Source organism: Oryctolagus cuniculus, chromosome 19 (assembly GCF_051225735.1).
Source record: "Oryctolagus cuniculus isolate XC-2025 breed Fujian yellow rabbit chromosome 19, ASM5122573v1, whole genome shotgun sequence".
In the NCBI taxonomy this organism is placed as follows: Eukaryota; Metazoa; Chordata; class Mammalia; order Lagomorpha; family Leporidae; genus Oryctolagus; species Oryctolagus cuniculus.
This window is the reverse complement of record NC_142885.1, coordinates 30,343,705-30,359,933: the sequence shown is the minus strand read 5'-3', so window position 1 is coordinate 30,359,933 and position 16,229 is coordinate 30,343,705. Positions and strand designations below refer to the sequence as shown.

The window sequence follows — 16,229 nt, the reverse complement described above, 5'->3', positions numbered from 1 at the left end:
CCTGTCAGTGAAATGGGAACTCTATTTCAGATATGTGGAGTCAAGAGCATGAGGCTTCCTCTCCCAGCAGTTGGTTGGTGAGTATTCTGAGTGTGACAAGACATGCTCATTTTTTCTCCTTTCCCAGGTACCTGCTGCTGGTCATATGTTATAGTTGAGTGCAACTGAGAGGTAGGTTTCTGACCTCATTTGTTGATGGGGGCTCTACATTGTGCATAAGAACACTTAGATACCATCATCAACTGCATGTAATGTTTACAACAGGCAGATTTCTCAAAATAGTAGATTTCTGGTTGCTGTGGATTGGAGGGATGAGCATGAGCATATAGTTAAGAAAGAGTAGGCCAGCGCCATGGCTCAACAGGCTAATCCTCCCCCTTGCGGCACCGGGTTCTAGTCCCAGTCGGGGAGCCAGATTCTGTCCCAGTTGCCCCTCTTCCAGGCCAGCTCTCTGCTGTGGCCCAGGAATGTAGTGGAGGATGGCCCAAGTGCTTGGGCCCTGCACCCCATGGGAGACCAGGATAAGTACCTGGCTCCTGCCATCGGATCAGCGCGCCAGCCACGGTGGCCATTGGAGGGTGAACCAATGGCAAAGGAAGACCTTTCTCTCTGTCTCTCTCTCTCACTGTCCACTCTGTCTGTAAAAAAAAAAAAAGAGTTACAAGGCACTAAATTTGGGGGAGTTTTTTACTTTAACAAAATTGGCAACTTCTTTATACAAAAGGCATAATTTCCATCTTTTAAAAATGTTTTTAAAATTATATTTAAGTTACACAATTTCATGTATCTTCAGCATAGTGATACTTCCCACTCTTCCCTCCCTCCCAACCATGCTGAAACACTTCTTCCTCCTCCCTCTCATATTCCCACCCTTAATTTTTTTTGACAGGCAGCATTAGACAGTGAGAGAGAAAGAGACAGAGAGAAAGGTCTTCCTTCTGTTGGTTCACTCCCCGAATGGCCACTATGGCTAGCGCGCTATGCCGATCTGAAGCTAGAAGCCAGGTGCTTCCTCCTGGTCTCCATGTGGGTGCAGGGTCCAAGCACTTGGGCCATCCTCCACTGCCATTCCGGGCCACAGCAGAGAACTGGACTGGAAGAGGAGCAACTGGGACAGAATCCAGTGCCCCAATTAGGACTAGAACTTGGGGTGCCAGTGTTGCAGGCAGAGGATTAGCCTAGTGAGCCACGGCGCCGGCCTCCACTCTTAATTTTTACAAAGATGTATTTTCAGCTTACATACTGATTGTATAGCTAACCCTACACTAAGTAAGAGTTCAACAAACAGTATGAAGAAAAAAAAAAAAAAACCACTGCTCCTCAACAAGAACTGCAATCATCAAGTTTCAAAATGCCTATTTCACTCCAATACATTACATTTTGGGCACTTTATTAGTTATCCCAGGTTGGGAAAAACATATGATATTTATGTCTTGGGGATGCACTTATTTCACTAAATATAATGGTGTCCAGATGTATCCATTTTGTAGCAAAGGACAGGCTTTCTTTTTTTTTATAACTGAGTAGTGATCCATAGTGTATATATACCATAATTTCTTTATCATGTCATCAGTTGATGGACATCTGGGTCAACGCCATATCTTAGCTATTGTGAATTCAGCTGCAATCAACATGGGGGTACAGATAACTTTCATATGCTGATTTCATTTCGTTTGGGTAAATTCCTAGAGTGGAATTACTCTTCATCCATTGCGATACCCATATGGTTTGTTTTTTTTCAATTTGTTAATGTGATGTATCACATCACATTTATTCATTTGAGAATGTTGAAACATCCCTATATATAAGAGATAAACTCCAGTTGGTCTGGGTGAATGATCTTTCTGATGTGTTGCTCAATTAGCTAATATTTTTGAGGATATTTGCATCTATATTCAGCAGGGATATTCATCTATAGATCTCTTTCTCTGTTGTTTCTTATTCTGGTTTAGGAATGAAGATGATGCTGGTGTCATACGAGTTTAAGAGGTTTTCCTCTTTTTCAATTGTTTTGAATAGCTTGAGAAGAATTGGAATTAGTTCTCTTAAAATGTCTTGTAGAATTGAGTAGTAAAACCATCCAGCCCTGGGCTTTTCTTTATTGGGATGGTTTAATTAGTGATTCAGTTTCTGTCTTGGTTATTGGTCTGTTAGATTTTCTGTCTTCATACTCAATTTAATTAGATTGTATGTGTGCAGAAATGTATGCATTTCTTCAGGACTTTCAAATTTATTGGCATATAGCTCTTTGTAATTTGTCCCAGTGATTCTTTTTATTTCTATATTATCTATTTTTATATTTCCTTTTTCATCTCTGATTTTATTGAATTGGATCATTTCCTTCTTTTATTGGTTAGTTGGCCCAGTGGTGTATCAATTTTGTGTATTTTTTCGAAAAAATCAGCTCCTTATTTCACTGATCTTTTTTTATTTATTTTACTGGTAGAGTTATAGAAAGTAAGAAAGAGGGAGACAGAAAGAAAGATCTTCCTTCTGTTGGTTCACCCCCCAAATGGCCACTATGGCTGGAACTGCACTGATCTGAAGCCAGGAGCCAGGAGCTTCCTCTCAGTCTCCCATTTGGGGGCAGGCGTCCAAGCACTTGGGCCATCCTCCACTGCCTTCCCAGGCCACAGCAGAGAGCTGGACTGGATGAGGAGCAACAGGGACTAGAACCTGGCGCCCATATGGGATGCCGGTGCCACAGGCAGAGGATTAACCAACTGACCCATGGTGCTGGCCCTCACTGATCTTTTGTATTTTTGTTTCAATTTTGTGTATTTCTTCTCTAATTTTAATTATTTCTTTTCTTCTACTAACTTGGGGTTTGGTTCATTGTTTTTCTAGGTCCTTGCGATGCATTGACAGCTCACTTATTTGGTGTCTTTCAATTTCTTTCCACCAGATCTTATCCTATGCCTCATCCACTTTTTTTATTTTATTTTATTTTATTTTTTATTTTTTGACAGAGTGGACAGTGAGAGAGAGAGAGAGACAGAGAGAAAGGTCTTCCTTTGCCATTGGCGCTGATCTGATGGCAGGAGCCAGGTACTTATCCTGGTCCCCCATGGGGTGCAGGGCCCAAGCAATTGGGCCATCCTGCACTGCACTCCCTGGCCACAGCAGAGAGCTGGCCTGGAAGGGGGGCAACCGGGACAGAATCCGGCGCCCCGACTGGGACTAGAACCCGGTGTGCCGGCGCCGCAAGGCGGAGGATTAGCCTAGTGAGCCACGGCGCCAGCCCTTCAATTTCTTATGTAGGTTCCAATTGCTATAAACGTCCTTCTCTACACTTCCTTTATTGTACCCCATAAGTTTTGATATGATGTATTGTACTCTTTGATTCTTTCCAGAAATATTTTGATTTGTTCTATGACCTACTATTCATTCAGAAGCATGTTGTTCAGTCTCCATTTGTCTGCATATGTCCTAGAGATTCTTAAATTGTTGATTGCCAGGTTCATTCCATTGTGGCCAGAGAAGAAGCATGGTAGGATTGAAATTGTTTTGAATTTTCTGAGACTTGCATTATGGCATAGCATATGGTCTATCCTAAAGTTCCATGGACTGGTGAGAAGAATGTGTGTTCTGCTACTGTGAGATGGAAAGTTCTGTAGATATCTTTTAGGTCCATTTGGTCTACAATATTGATTAACTTTGTTGTATCCTTGCTGATTTTTTGTCTGGTGATCTGTCCATTGCTGAAAGTGGAGTATTGAAGTCCCCCATTACTATTGGATTGGAGTCTATATCTCTCTTTAGGTCCCTAACATTTCTTTTAAATATCCAGATGCCCTGTAACTGGGTACATATACACTTATTATAATGATATCCTCCTGTTGAATTGTTCCCTTAATTATTACATAGTGCCCTTCTTTTTCTCTTTTAACAGTTTTTGTGTTAAAATATGCTTTGCTGATATTAGGAGGGCTATATCAGCTCTTTTTTAGTTTCCATTAGCATGGAATAACTTTGTCCATCCTTTCTGTTTCAGTCCACATGTATCTTTGTTGGTGTTTCTTGTAGGCAGCAAATACATGGGTCTTGTTTTTCAATCAATTCGGCCAGTCTGTATCTTTTAATTGGAGAGTTGAAGCCATTTGCATTCAAGGTGCCTATTGATAAAGAACAACTTAGCCCTGCCATTTTTCTCCCTTTTTTAAAAGATTTATTTATTCTCTTGAAAGTCAGAGTTACACAGAGAGAGGAGAGGCAGAAAGAGAGAGAGAGAGAGAGAGAGAGAGAGAGAGAGGTGTTTCATCTGGTTCACTCCCCAATTCATCGCAATGGGCCGAGCTGTGCTGATCCAAAGCCAGGAGCCAAGAGCTTCTTCTGGGTCTCCCACTTGGGTGCAGGGGCCCAAGGACTTGGGCCATCTTCTACTGCTATCCCAGGCCACAGCAGAGAGCTGAATCAGAAGAGGAGTAGCCGGGACTCGAACCGGCACCCATATGGGATGCTGGCACTTCAGGCCAGGGTGTTAGCCTGCTATGCCACAGCACGAGCCCCAGCCCTGCCATTTTTCCATGAATATTCCTTTTTTTTTTTTTTTTTACTTTTGACAGGCAGAGTGGACAGTGAGAGAGAGAGACAGAGAGAAAGGTCTTCTTTTTACCATTGGTTCACTCTCCAATGGCCACCACGGCTGGCACACTGCGGCCAGCGCACCACACTGATCTGATGGCAGGAGCCAGGTGTTTCTCCTGGTCTCCCATGGGGTGCAGGGCCCAAGCACTTGGGCCATTCTCCACTGCACTCCTTGGCCATAGCAGAGAGCTGGCCTGGAAGAGGGGCAACCGGGACAGAATCCGGCTCCCCGACCGGGACTAGAACCTGGTGTGCCGACGCTGCAAGGTGGAGGATTAGCCTATTGAGCCACGGCGCTGGTGAATATTCCTATTTCCTATTGTTTATTTTGGATTTCCTTTGTACTTTTACTAGGACATTTTATGTCTTCACTTTATTTCATATTGATGACCCTGTTTCTGTGTTTCTGTGTATAGCACATCCTTAAACATCCTTCATAAAGCTAAACAAGTGGGGTGAAATTTTTTCAATTTCTGTTTAACAGGGAAGGTCTCTATAGTAATTGTAGAATTATTTAATCATATGTCCATCTCTAAATGTTTTTGTTTCTAAGTTGTAGGATTTTCTTATATGCAATATATCTCCAATAATGATCTCTTCTGTAATATGAATTGTAAAGACTTTTCCCATTAAATGGGTTCCCTTTTCACTCTGATAGTGCTTTTTGTTGTGTATAAGTAGTTTTAATTTTATACAATTCCTGTTGCAGTTTTCTTTTGTTGCTTTTGAATCATTAATATTATATAAATAAGTTACTGCAATCCTATTTTATTATATAAAATAAGTTTCTCCCTTTTTTCTTAACATTTTAAATCCAAAATTAAAATTTGATATCATAACAAACTATTAAAATATTGTCATTTATTTAGAGAGCAATATTCAAATTAAATTTAATACATTTCCAGTTAGGGTGGCATCCTTTGCTACTATTAGCTTTTTCAGTGTTTTAAATATGCCAACTTTATTGGCTCAGTAAGCCTTGGCCAGCCTACATTCAAAGGGCAGTAGTTTCCACCTCAGATGTGAGAGTCACAAAGACATTCTGGCCTCCATGTATCTACCACAGTTGTCATTGTTATTTTGTATTTTTGTTTCATTCAACACAAATTCTAATTTTCTTTGTGTTTTTTTTTTTTTTTTTTTACCCATAGATTATATAGGTTATTTGAGTTTTAAATACCCAAGGCTTCCGGGCTTCTATTTTTTTATTGACTTCTTTTTAAAAATTTTTTAGAAAGCTTTCATTTAATTAATATAAATTTCATAGGTACATCTTTAAGAATATAGTGGTTGTTCCCCCCATACCCACCCTCCCACCCCCACTGTCATCCTACCTCCTACTCCCTCCCCATCCCATTCTTCATCCAGATTCATTTTTAATTAAGTATATATGCAGAAGACCACTTCTACACTTAAAGATTTCAACAATTTGTACCACACACACACAACATATAAAATACTGTTTGAAAACAAGGTTTATAGTTACTTCTCACAGTACAACAAATTACGGACAGAGGTCCCACATGGGGAGTAAGTACACAGTGACTCCTGTTGTTGATTTAACAATTGACACTCTTATTTATGACCTCAGTGATCACCCATGTGTCTTTTGTTTCATGTCATTTGATACTTTCTTTTGGTCACCTTAATATTTACAATTGTTATATCATTCAGATATATGATTCATTTATTTCCATGAAAAGTCTTAATAACATTTGCCAATTTTAGAGTAATCTATAGAGATAATTCTATATCTACACTTCAGGAATAAAATGTGACTTTCAAACCATTAAAGATGAGTATGAAGATTACAAGAGAAATTGCATCCAGGGCACATCATAGAGTATTGTAATTTAAGAGTCTTGGACTGTCAAGAAATTTTAGAAACAATAAAAGTGAATGGGTATGTGGCCTGGCAGTTAAGTCACAAGTTGGGATGCCCACATATAATATAGTGCCTCAATTTGAGCCCTGGTTCTACTCCAGATTCTGGCCTTGTAATATCAGACACCCTGGGAAGCAGCAGGTGATGGATCAAGTATTTTTTTTTTCAATTTAAAAATAGTATTTTATTGACATCTTCCCTGAGCAGCAGAGAAACCAAAGGATGCTATGTTATTTTACACAGTGAGGTCCATATTCCAATATCTCATGCTGTGGCCACCAAGCACCTGAACATTTCTTAGGCTTCACAAATCCCTGTTTGTCCAAAGTTGACATTTGTCAATTTTTAACAGATAAATGAGGAAGCAACCATTTAAGAGACTGGGCCAAGTTCTAGTGATGGTCTTGATGTGGATCTCATGTAGGTAAAATAATAAACCATGAGCTAAATACACCCTTAAAGGAGCCACTGTTTTGGCACAGTGGATTAAGCTGCTGCCTGTGACACTGGCATCCCATATGAGTGCTAGGTTTGAGTCCCAGCTGTTCCATTTCCAATCTGACTCCCTGTTAATGCTCCTGGGAAGGCAACAGAAGATAGCCCAAGTGCTTGGTTCCCTGACACCCATATAGGAGACCTGAATGAAATTCCAGGCTCCTGGCCTTGGCCCGGTCCAGTCCCAGTAGTTGTGGCCATCTGCAGAGTGAACCAATGGATGGAAGATCTTTCTCTCTGTGTATCTCTATCCTCTCTCTCTCTGTAACTCTGCCCCTCAAATAAGTAAAAAAATCTTTTCAAAAAATGTATGTTTTTAGCATAGGGCAGAAGCAGCAGCCACTGTGATATCAAGTAGGTCTGGGAAGGAACTCTGAAAATTAAAATAGAATGTACTCATAGGATGAATTGGTATTATCAGTAGAAACCAGGCATGTTTTTCAAAATAGCAGATCATGAAAGAAATCAAGGAAATAAAGTTCCAGAGGGTCTGTTCCATATCTACATATATGTAGTTTTTTGTAACTTTTGTTACTTTTTTTCTTGACATAATTTAAAACTTAACAGAAAAAGTTCCAAAAGACTCCTGTATATCTAATTTCACCAAAGTAAAGTTTTTGGAAATTTGCTTTAGATTCTTTCTGTATATACAGACATATACCTATGTACACAGTTGTTTGTTTGTTTTTACTTTTTCTTTCTTTTTTTTTTTTTGGACAGGCAGAGTGGACAGTGAAAGAGAGAGACAGAGAGAAAGGTCTTCCTTTTCCATTGGTTCACCCCCCAATGGCCACTGCTGCCGGCACACCACGCCGATCGGAAGCCTGGAGCCAGGCACCTCTCCTGGTCTCCCATGCTGGTGCAGGGCCCAAGCACCTGGGCCATCCTCCATCACCCTCCTGGGCCACAGCAGAGAGCTGGACCAGAAAAGGAGCAACCAGCACAGAATCCGGCATCCCGACCAGGACTAGAACCCGGTGTGTGGGCGCCGCAGGCGGAGGATTAGCCTATTGAGCCGTGGCGCTGGCCCCTATGTACACATTTTAAAAGTCACTTGATTGGGGCCAGCACTGTGGCATAGTGGGTAAAGCTGCCGCCTGCAGTGCCAGCATCCTATATGGGCACTGGTTCAAGTCCTAGCTGCTCTACTTCCGATCCAGCTCTCCACTGCAGCCCGGGAAAGCAGTAGAAGATGGCCCAAGTCCCTGGGCCCCTGTACCCAGTAGGAGACCCGGAGGAAGCTCCTGGCTCCCGGCCCCAGGTCAGCACAGCTCCGGCCATTGCGGCCATTTAGGGAGTGAACCAGTGGATGGAAGACCTCTATCTCTCTCTCTGCCTCTGCCTCTCTGTAACTCTGTCTTACAAATAAAAAAATAAAATAAAAAGTAAAAATCACTTGATAGCAACTAGGAGACACAGGGCTCTTTACCCCTAAACATTTCATATTGTGTATTTCTTAAGAACAAGGACGTTCTCTGAAATAACCACAGAATAATTATCAACATCAGGACATTTAAAATTAATACTCTTCATTCACATTTTTAAAATCACTCCACTAGTGTTCCTTATAATGATTTTTTTCTTCATCCAATATGCAATCCAGTGTCATGTCTTTATGTAAGGATTTCTTTATTTGAAAGAATGACAGAGAAGGATAGAGACAGGGAGAGATCCTCCAAGTGTGGCTGGTTCATTCCTCAAATGATAACAGCCAGGGCTAGGCTTGGTTGAAGCCAAGAGTCAGAAATTCCGCCCAGCTCTCCCACATGGATGGCAGGGACCCAAACACCTGAGCCATCATCTGCAAGTCACATTAGCGGGAGCTGTATCATAAATGGAGTAGCTACGATTGAAACTGGCACTCCAATGTGGGATGCACGCCCATCTCCAGGATCATATTTTACATCTGACATTTCTTTTTAGTCTCTTTTAAATCTTACCCTTCATTTTTCTTGACCTTCACACTTTTTGAAGAGTATTAGGTCAGTTATTTTTTAGAATGACCTTCAGTTTAGGTTTAATTGATGGTTCCTCATGATTAGGTTCAGTGTGTGCATTTTTGGAAAGAATACCATAAAAGAAATGTTGTGTCTTTTTGAGTGCATACTATCAGGAGACACATGATTTAGTTTCTCCCAATATTGGTGGTATTAACTTTGTTCCTTGGCTATGGTGTGTTTATTAGGTTTATTCACTGTAGTTACTGTCCCCCACTGTTATTAGTAATATGTAGGAATACTTTGAGACCGTGTTTCTCATTAAATACTTTGTTTCATCCACCAGTTTTAGCATTCACTACTTTTTCTTTTTTTAAAGATTTGTTTATTTGAAAGGCAAAGTTACAGAAAGAGAGGATAGAAAGACCTTCCATCTGCTCGTTCATACCCAAATAGCTGCAACAGCTGGGGCCGGGCCAGGCCCAAACCAGAAGCTTCACCCAGGTCTCCCACATGGGTTCAGGGGCCCCAGCACTGGGACCATCCTCCGCTGCCCTCCCAGGCTCATTTGCAGGGGGCTGGATTGGAGGTGGAGCAGCAAGGACTCAAACTGGCACCCATACGGGACGCTGGTGTTACAGGGACAGCTCAACCCGCTACATCAAAATTCTGGCCTCCATTCACTACATTTTCTAACTCCATCATTCTTTCCCTATAATCATCTCTCAGTATCCATGGAGAATTGATTCTAGGACCTCCCAGAGATGCTCAAGTCCATGTACATCCTTTCACATACTTTAAATCATCTCAAAGTCACTACAATGTAATCACTATATAAATGGTTGTCACACTACTGTTTAGGAAATGATGGTAAGTAAGTTTGTACACACTCTTTTGTAGGAACAATTGTTTTTCTGAATATTTTCAATCTGCAGTTAGCTGAATCCACAGATGCAGAACTCACAGATACAGAACCCATGGATACAGAAGACTGACTCTATATTAGCTGACATGCTACTTTAAGGAAAAACTTTCCCTTTTCCTCCATATATTATTACTACTATAACTCAAATTTTTTATTTTGATGAGTTAAAAATCCATTATTATCCTGAGGTCAGCACTGTGGCACAGCAGGTGAAGCCACCACCTACAACGCCAGCTTATTTATTTGGATGCCAGTTCCTGTCCTGGATGCTCCACCCCTGATCCAACTACCTGGCGATGTCCTGGAAAAAAGCAGCGGAAGATGATCCAAGCACTCAGGCCCCCGCTACCCACATGGGAAACCCATTTGAAGCTCCTGGCTCCTAGCTTTGGCTTGGCCCATCCCTGGCCATTCTAGCCATCTGGAAAGTGAACTGTCAGACAGAGGATGTCTCTAACTTTCAAATAAATGAATAAATATTTAAAAAAAGTCTATTACTATCCTATATTTCAATGCTAAAATTATCTCAGAGTGGACTGTAGGAGTCTCTTCAAATTAGCTCTTGTACTCATTTTGCACTCCCTTATTTTCTGATGCAGTAAGGTGTTTCCCATTGTGTGTTCTTCTACTATAATCATTCACCTTTTTCTTCAACTGATTTTTGAATATTGATTTCTTCCTGTGACTGTTACTTCATTTTGTTGAATTCTTTTAGTTGTTTGTAGATTACTAAGTAAATAATCATGTTATCTGTAAATAGAAATAGTTTTTACTTCTTTCTTTCTCTAATCCTTCTACTTTTTACTTCTGCTTGCCTTATTATATTGGCTAGGACCTCTAGATCAGTATCACAGAGCAGTAGTTAGAGCAGCTGCCCTTTACTTGTACTGATCTTAAGTGAAAACATTAAATATTTCATGATTAAATTTGATGTTACCAGGCAGGCATTGTGGCTTAATGAGTTTAGTCAGCATTGGGATGCCTGTATCCCATGTCGGAGTACCAGCTGGAGTCCTGGCTATTCCACCTCTGATCCAGTTCCCTGCCAGTGCTCCTGAGAAGCAGCAGATGATGGCTCAAGGACTTGTGTCCCTGTTTCCCACGTGGGAAATCCAGATGGGATTCCTGGCTGCTGACCCAGCCCCGGCCACTGCGACCACCTGGGGAGTGAACCAACAGATGGAAGATCTCTCTTTTTCCCTGTCTCTCCCTCTCTCTGTCTTTCAAACAAAGAAAAAATCTCCAACCAATTTTTTTGATGTTAGTCATAGCTTCATAAATGTTCTTTATCAGACACTATTCTTGTTTATGTGATCCCTTTGGTTTTTAGTCCTATCATTATGATCAATTGTGAACAGAAATTGATCACTGGGACTAGTGAGATGGCATTGGTACATGCCACCTTGATGGGATTGAATTGGAATCCTCTGGTATGTTTCTAACTCTACTGTTTGAGGTAAGTCAGTCAATCCACATATTTTGAATTCTGGAACCTCAAACAGGAAAAACCTATTCCATCCTCACTTTCCCACTCCCAATTAAAACTAGTATGACTTTCATACTGTGAAAAGAATTTCATGATAAAGCTAATAAACTAGAATCACTCACATCACTAACTTTCATATATATACATAAACACTTTAAGTGGCTGCAAAATATCCATGTTTTATGGATAAACCATTACTTTTTTACTTTGTGATTTCTATATGAGTAGATGGGAGTAGAGAATAATATAATGTTATACGAAGTTACAAACATACATCTAAGTACTTCAAAAACCTCAGAGCTTCCTTCACCCTGTTCCCAAAGAGAACAAATGCTTTTCAGAAACCCTTAGCAACTGAAATTAGTATTAGCCCAACTTCCTGATATCAAGGATATATATTCTAAGGAACAAAGCAATTCAAGTATACTTTGATATGTAATAAATTCTTTTTCTTACCATTCAGAACTGTTCTTAGTTTGTCCCTTGTCTTCATCTGAAGTAGACATGTTACAAGTGTGAGTTTATGTAGGCCTGCTCCAGTAGTCTGATAGTGTGACCAGTAGTGTGGTTACTGGTCATGTACAGAACCCCAGTAACTCCAGTTTTGCCACTACTAGAGAGATCTTTGCAAATGAAGAAAATGAGTAGTGCAGTAGAAATCTGGGTAGCTCAAGTGAAAAAAAGAAAAAGGAAAAAACTACAGTGATAGAGTTCAAGTGAAAGGAGTCTGATTAGAGTAAGCACAACAAAACACAGGGCTATCGTCACAAGCTAGCAGGCTTATAAGGGTCTTGGTGGTAATTTATTTTCCCCTTTCTGCTTTACTGTAGGCTATCATTCCAAAACTTTTCTTGATAAGAAATTACTTTGATTCCTCTAGTTTTATTCCTCTAGCTATTGGGGTGGGACTGCTAAATCAAAGAAATCACTAGTGGAACAGGGAGTTTAGGTAGCAACAGCACTTAAAGTCTTTCCAAGTAAACAGCAGGGAAGTAAGCTACATCTCAAGGCCTTAGTCAGTTTAAGACATATTAACTGAACACCAGCCATGGATATGGTTCAGTAATGGAGCCCATGGTACTTGGCTGCTGTGCTTCCTAAAAGCAGTGGTGGACAGCTTATGGGATATAACAAGAAGATTGGTTGTGGCCGGTGTGGCGGCTCACTAGGCTAATCCTCCGCCTTGCGGCGCCAGCACACCAGGTTCTAGTCCCGGTCGGGGTGTTGGATTCTGTCCCGGTTGCCCCTCTTCCAGGCCAGCTCTCTGATGTGGCCCGGGAGTGCAGTGGAGGATGGCACAAGTAGTTGGGCCCTGCACCCCATGGGAGACCAGGATAAGTACCTGGCTCCTGCCATCGGATCAGTGCGTTGCACCGGCGGCAGCGCTGGCCACGGTGGCCATTGGAGGGTGAACCAATCGCAAAGGAAGAACTTTCTCTCTGTCTCTCTCTCTCACTGTCCACTCTGCCTGTCAAAAAAAAAAAAAAAAAGAAGAAGAAGAAGATTGATTGCAACACTAACCCAAAGGTAGTTGACTTCATTATAGCTTAAAATTGTAGCACTTTGGGCTTCAGATTATTCCACTTCTTCCTCAGTTCAGATCTGGTGCTATCAGAAGCAAAGATGTAGTTGATGGATTCATACGATAAATCCCACACCTGAGACTGGGTCAAATTAAATGTTTCAGCTTCCAGCCGGTACTCTTGAGAAAGGTATGTTGCAAAAACACCTTTATCATCAGTACAGGTCACAGAAGGATGTGCAATGCTGTACCAGAATCCGAAATGATGCTGGTCATAAGATGGAACTGTCTGACTTTTGATGTTTGAGGTCAAACACAGTTGCAGAGTTATCCGATGTTGCCTCACAAAGTCCACCAGATCCAGGGATCCTCCCTCAGAAGAGTTGAGGAAAGTTCCATGCCCAATTCTGTCAGGAAGTAGGTCCAGGAACATTTGGGTTTCTTTTCCTTGGTTTGGGATCTCTGAAAGATGCAACGCCAACTTCAGACCTGCATTTTTAGCTTCTAAAAGAGGTTCCAAGAAGTCTTCTGCTCGTCCTATAGTAGGGTCTCCACTAAGGTCAAGGCCAAGAACTACATCCTCAGCAGAAAGGAAGAACTCCTCCGCAAGTTTAACAGTCTCCTTGGCAACTGAAGGGCCGCCTCTTCTGCCGATTGCTATCAAATACCTAACATTGATGTCTAAGTTTTCTTGTTTGAACTGTTTTATACCCTCAAGTATAGATTCCACATAACTCTTTTTAGTCATTCCAATAGCATTTTCTCTTCTGGGAGTGCTCCTTAGTTCCAGGTATGTGACACCATCATCCGAAAATTCTTTAATGACATCTTTTGTGATCATTAGAATATCTTCAGGACTAGTAGTAAGCTGATGAATTATCTGAAACATCTGGAAACATTCTTCAAGAGTTCTTTTCTTTCCTTTATCAATCATAGTCATCTCATCGTGGATTTTAAAGTCTGGCTTCTTGGCTATTAACTTCTTCATGGTATTAGAACTAATGGATCCATTCAAGTGGGCATGAAGTTCCACTTTTGGTAGTTCCAAGTAAAAGTCTGTCTTCCATGACTGTTGCTGTTCCTCCACCTCCACCATGATTGCAGTAGGGAAAAAATGGTTCTACTCCACTCTTACTCTTGGTGTGCAAAATACAGTGTATTTCAATCAGTAAATTCTGTGGTCCTGAATTTTCTTCAGATTATTTCACTTCCACATATTTTGATGAGATGAGCTCACTAGGTAGGTCTGGGCTCAGCTTCACCTGGAGATTTCGCAACTATGAGGCTCTAAACATGTTTTCTCTTCAGACTGAAAAGCTGGTACAGAAAAATGACAAGCGGTGCTCCCCTAACACACATGTCACAGGGGTAGCAGGCTGTCTTCCCGGCAGAACCAAAAAATGTCAATTGCCCTCATATTTTAGCACAAGCTACCCCTTCCTGAGCTCATTGGCACCACCGGATCAAGTATTTTGATTCATACCACCTATATAAGAGATCTGGATTGGGTTCCTGACTTCTGGTTTCAACAGGTTCATTCCCAGTTCTTTTGCACAAATGGGAAATGAACTAGTGTAAGAGAGTTCTGCTTCTGTCTTCTCTCTACATGGCTCCGTCTCTCCATTTGCCTCTCAGATAATAAAGAGCAAGGAAGACAACAAATTTGCCTCACTTAAATTGCATGCATTCTTACAAAATTTCCATTAAGAATGTATACTTAAATATAGACAAAGATGCTTAGTGTTTCAAAGGAATCCATTTGGAAACAGTACTTAGAAATTCAATATAGGGGCAGAGCCAAGATGGCAGAATAGGGAGGGCGTGCAACAATAGTCCGGGAAAATTTAGTTTAATAAAAGTGGAGTTACGGTAGCCTCAGAAAAATGATCAGGAAAAAATTGCAGAGGAAACTCTTCCAGATCTAGTGGCTGTGACTCGGAGGACCTACTGGGAGAACAAGGTCGCCCACCATGCAGAAACCAAGCCGCGGGAGCCGCAGGGTCTGCGTGCCAGTGCAGGAAGGGGAGTGGATGTCACACAGACACCAGCGGCGAGAGTTGGGATACCCAGGGCTCCGAGTCCACACATTGGCGCTGGAAGGGGAGGTGAGCTCAGTAACCCAAGACATTGGCGGGGAAACGGCGCTCAGAATCTAGAGGGGAGTGGGAAAGTTTAGCAGTCTGACTACAGGAGAGAAGGAAAAAAGGTGGGGGGGTACTGTTAGGGATGAGTTTCTCTCTCCACCAACCTTGCAAAGGTGAGCAAGAGACAAACAGCAGGCCCCCATTCTGGATTTACATAACAACAGGGGAGAGCTAAGGAACTGAGTCACTACAATTCAGTAGCCTAGGCAACCCAGTGGGAGTCCAGAGGAGAAACAGAGCCTGCACAGACTCTTTGGGTAGAAGCCAGAGGCCAGAAGCTAAATACCATAAATTCTGCACAGCCGTACGGTGCAGTATTACTTACCTCCTGAATAAATAAATTAAATAAATAAAGAGAGAGAGAGAGAGAGAGAGAGATTTACCACACATAACCTGAGGGTGTCACCTTTGCACACCTGCAACCCGGAAGAACCAAGCAGAGCTCTCAGGCCACACCCATCTCAAGCCTCCAAGGCTCCTCCAACAGCAGGCAGTCCACTTAACACAGACATAGTATAAAATTTAAAAAAAATAAAAAAAATGCACAGTGACGAAAGAAGAATTAACTATGCCAAGCAACAAACACAAATATCGAGGGAACAAGATCAACGAAGACACTATGATGTCTCCAAATAAACAAAACACCCCAAGCCAAGATTATGAAGATGATGAGATAGAAGAAATGCAAGATACGGATTTCAAAAAATTTATGATAACATTTATAAGTTTTCAAAAGCAAATCCTTGAACTACAGAAATCCTTATTGGACAGGATTGAAAATCTCTCTAGTGAAAATGAAATTTTAAGGAAGAATCAAAATGAAACACAGAAACTAGTAGAACAGGAAAGTGTGATAGTGAAGAGAAATCAAAATGAAAAGAAGAGCTCAATAGATCAAATGACAAACACATTAGAGAGCCTTAAAAACAGAATGGGTGAAGCAGAAGAGAGAATATCGGACTTAGAAGACAGAGCACAGGAAAACATACAGTCAAACCAAAGAAAAGAAGAGGAAATTAGAAATCTAAAAAAAAAATTGTTGGGAATCTACAGGATACTATTAAAAAAACCAACATTCGAGTTCTAGGAGTTCCTGAAGGCATGGAGAGGGAGAAAGGATAAGAACACCTTTTTAGTGAGATACTAGCAGAGAACTTCCCAGGTTTGGAGAAGGACAGAGACATCCTAGTACAGGAAGCTCATAGAACCCCCAATAAACATGACCAAAAGAGATCCTCACCACGACAC

General features: G+C 41.3%; 1 pseudogene; it reads right to left on the bottom strand.

Moving 5' to 3' along the window:
- Positions 1 to 12,827: 12,827 nt before the first annotated feature.
- LOC138846905 (N6-Methyl-AMP deaminase pseudogene) lies at positions 12,828 to 14,226 on the bottom strand (annotated as a pseudogene).
- Positions 14,227 to 16,229: the final 2,003 nt, after the last annotated feature.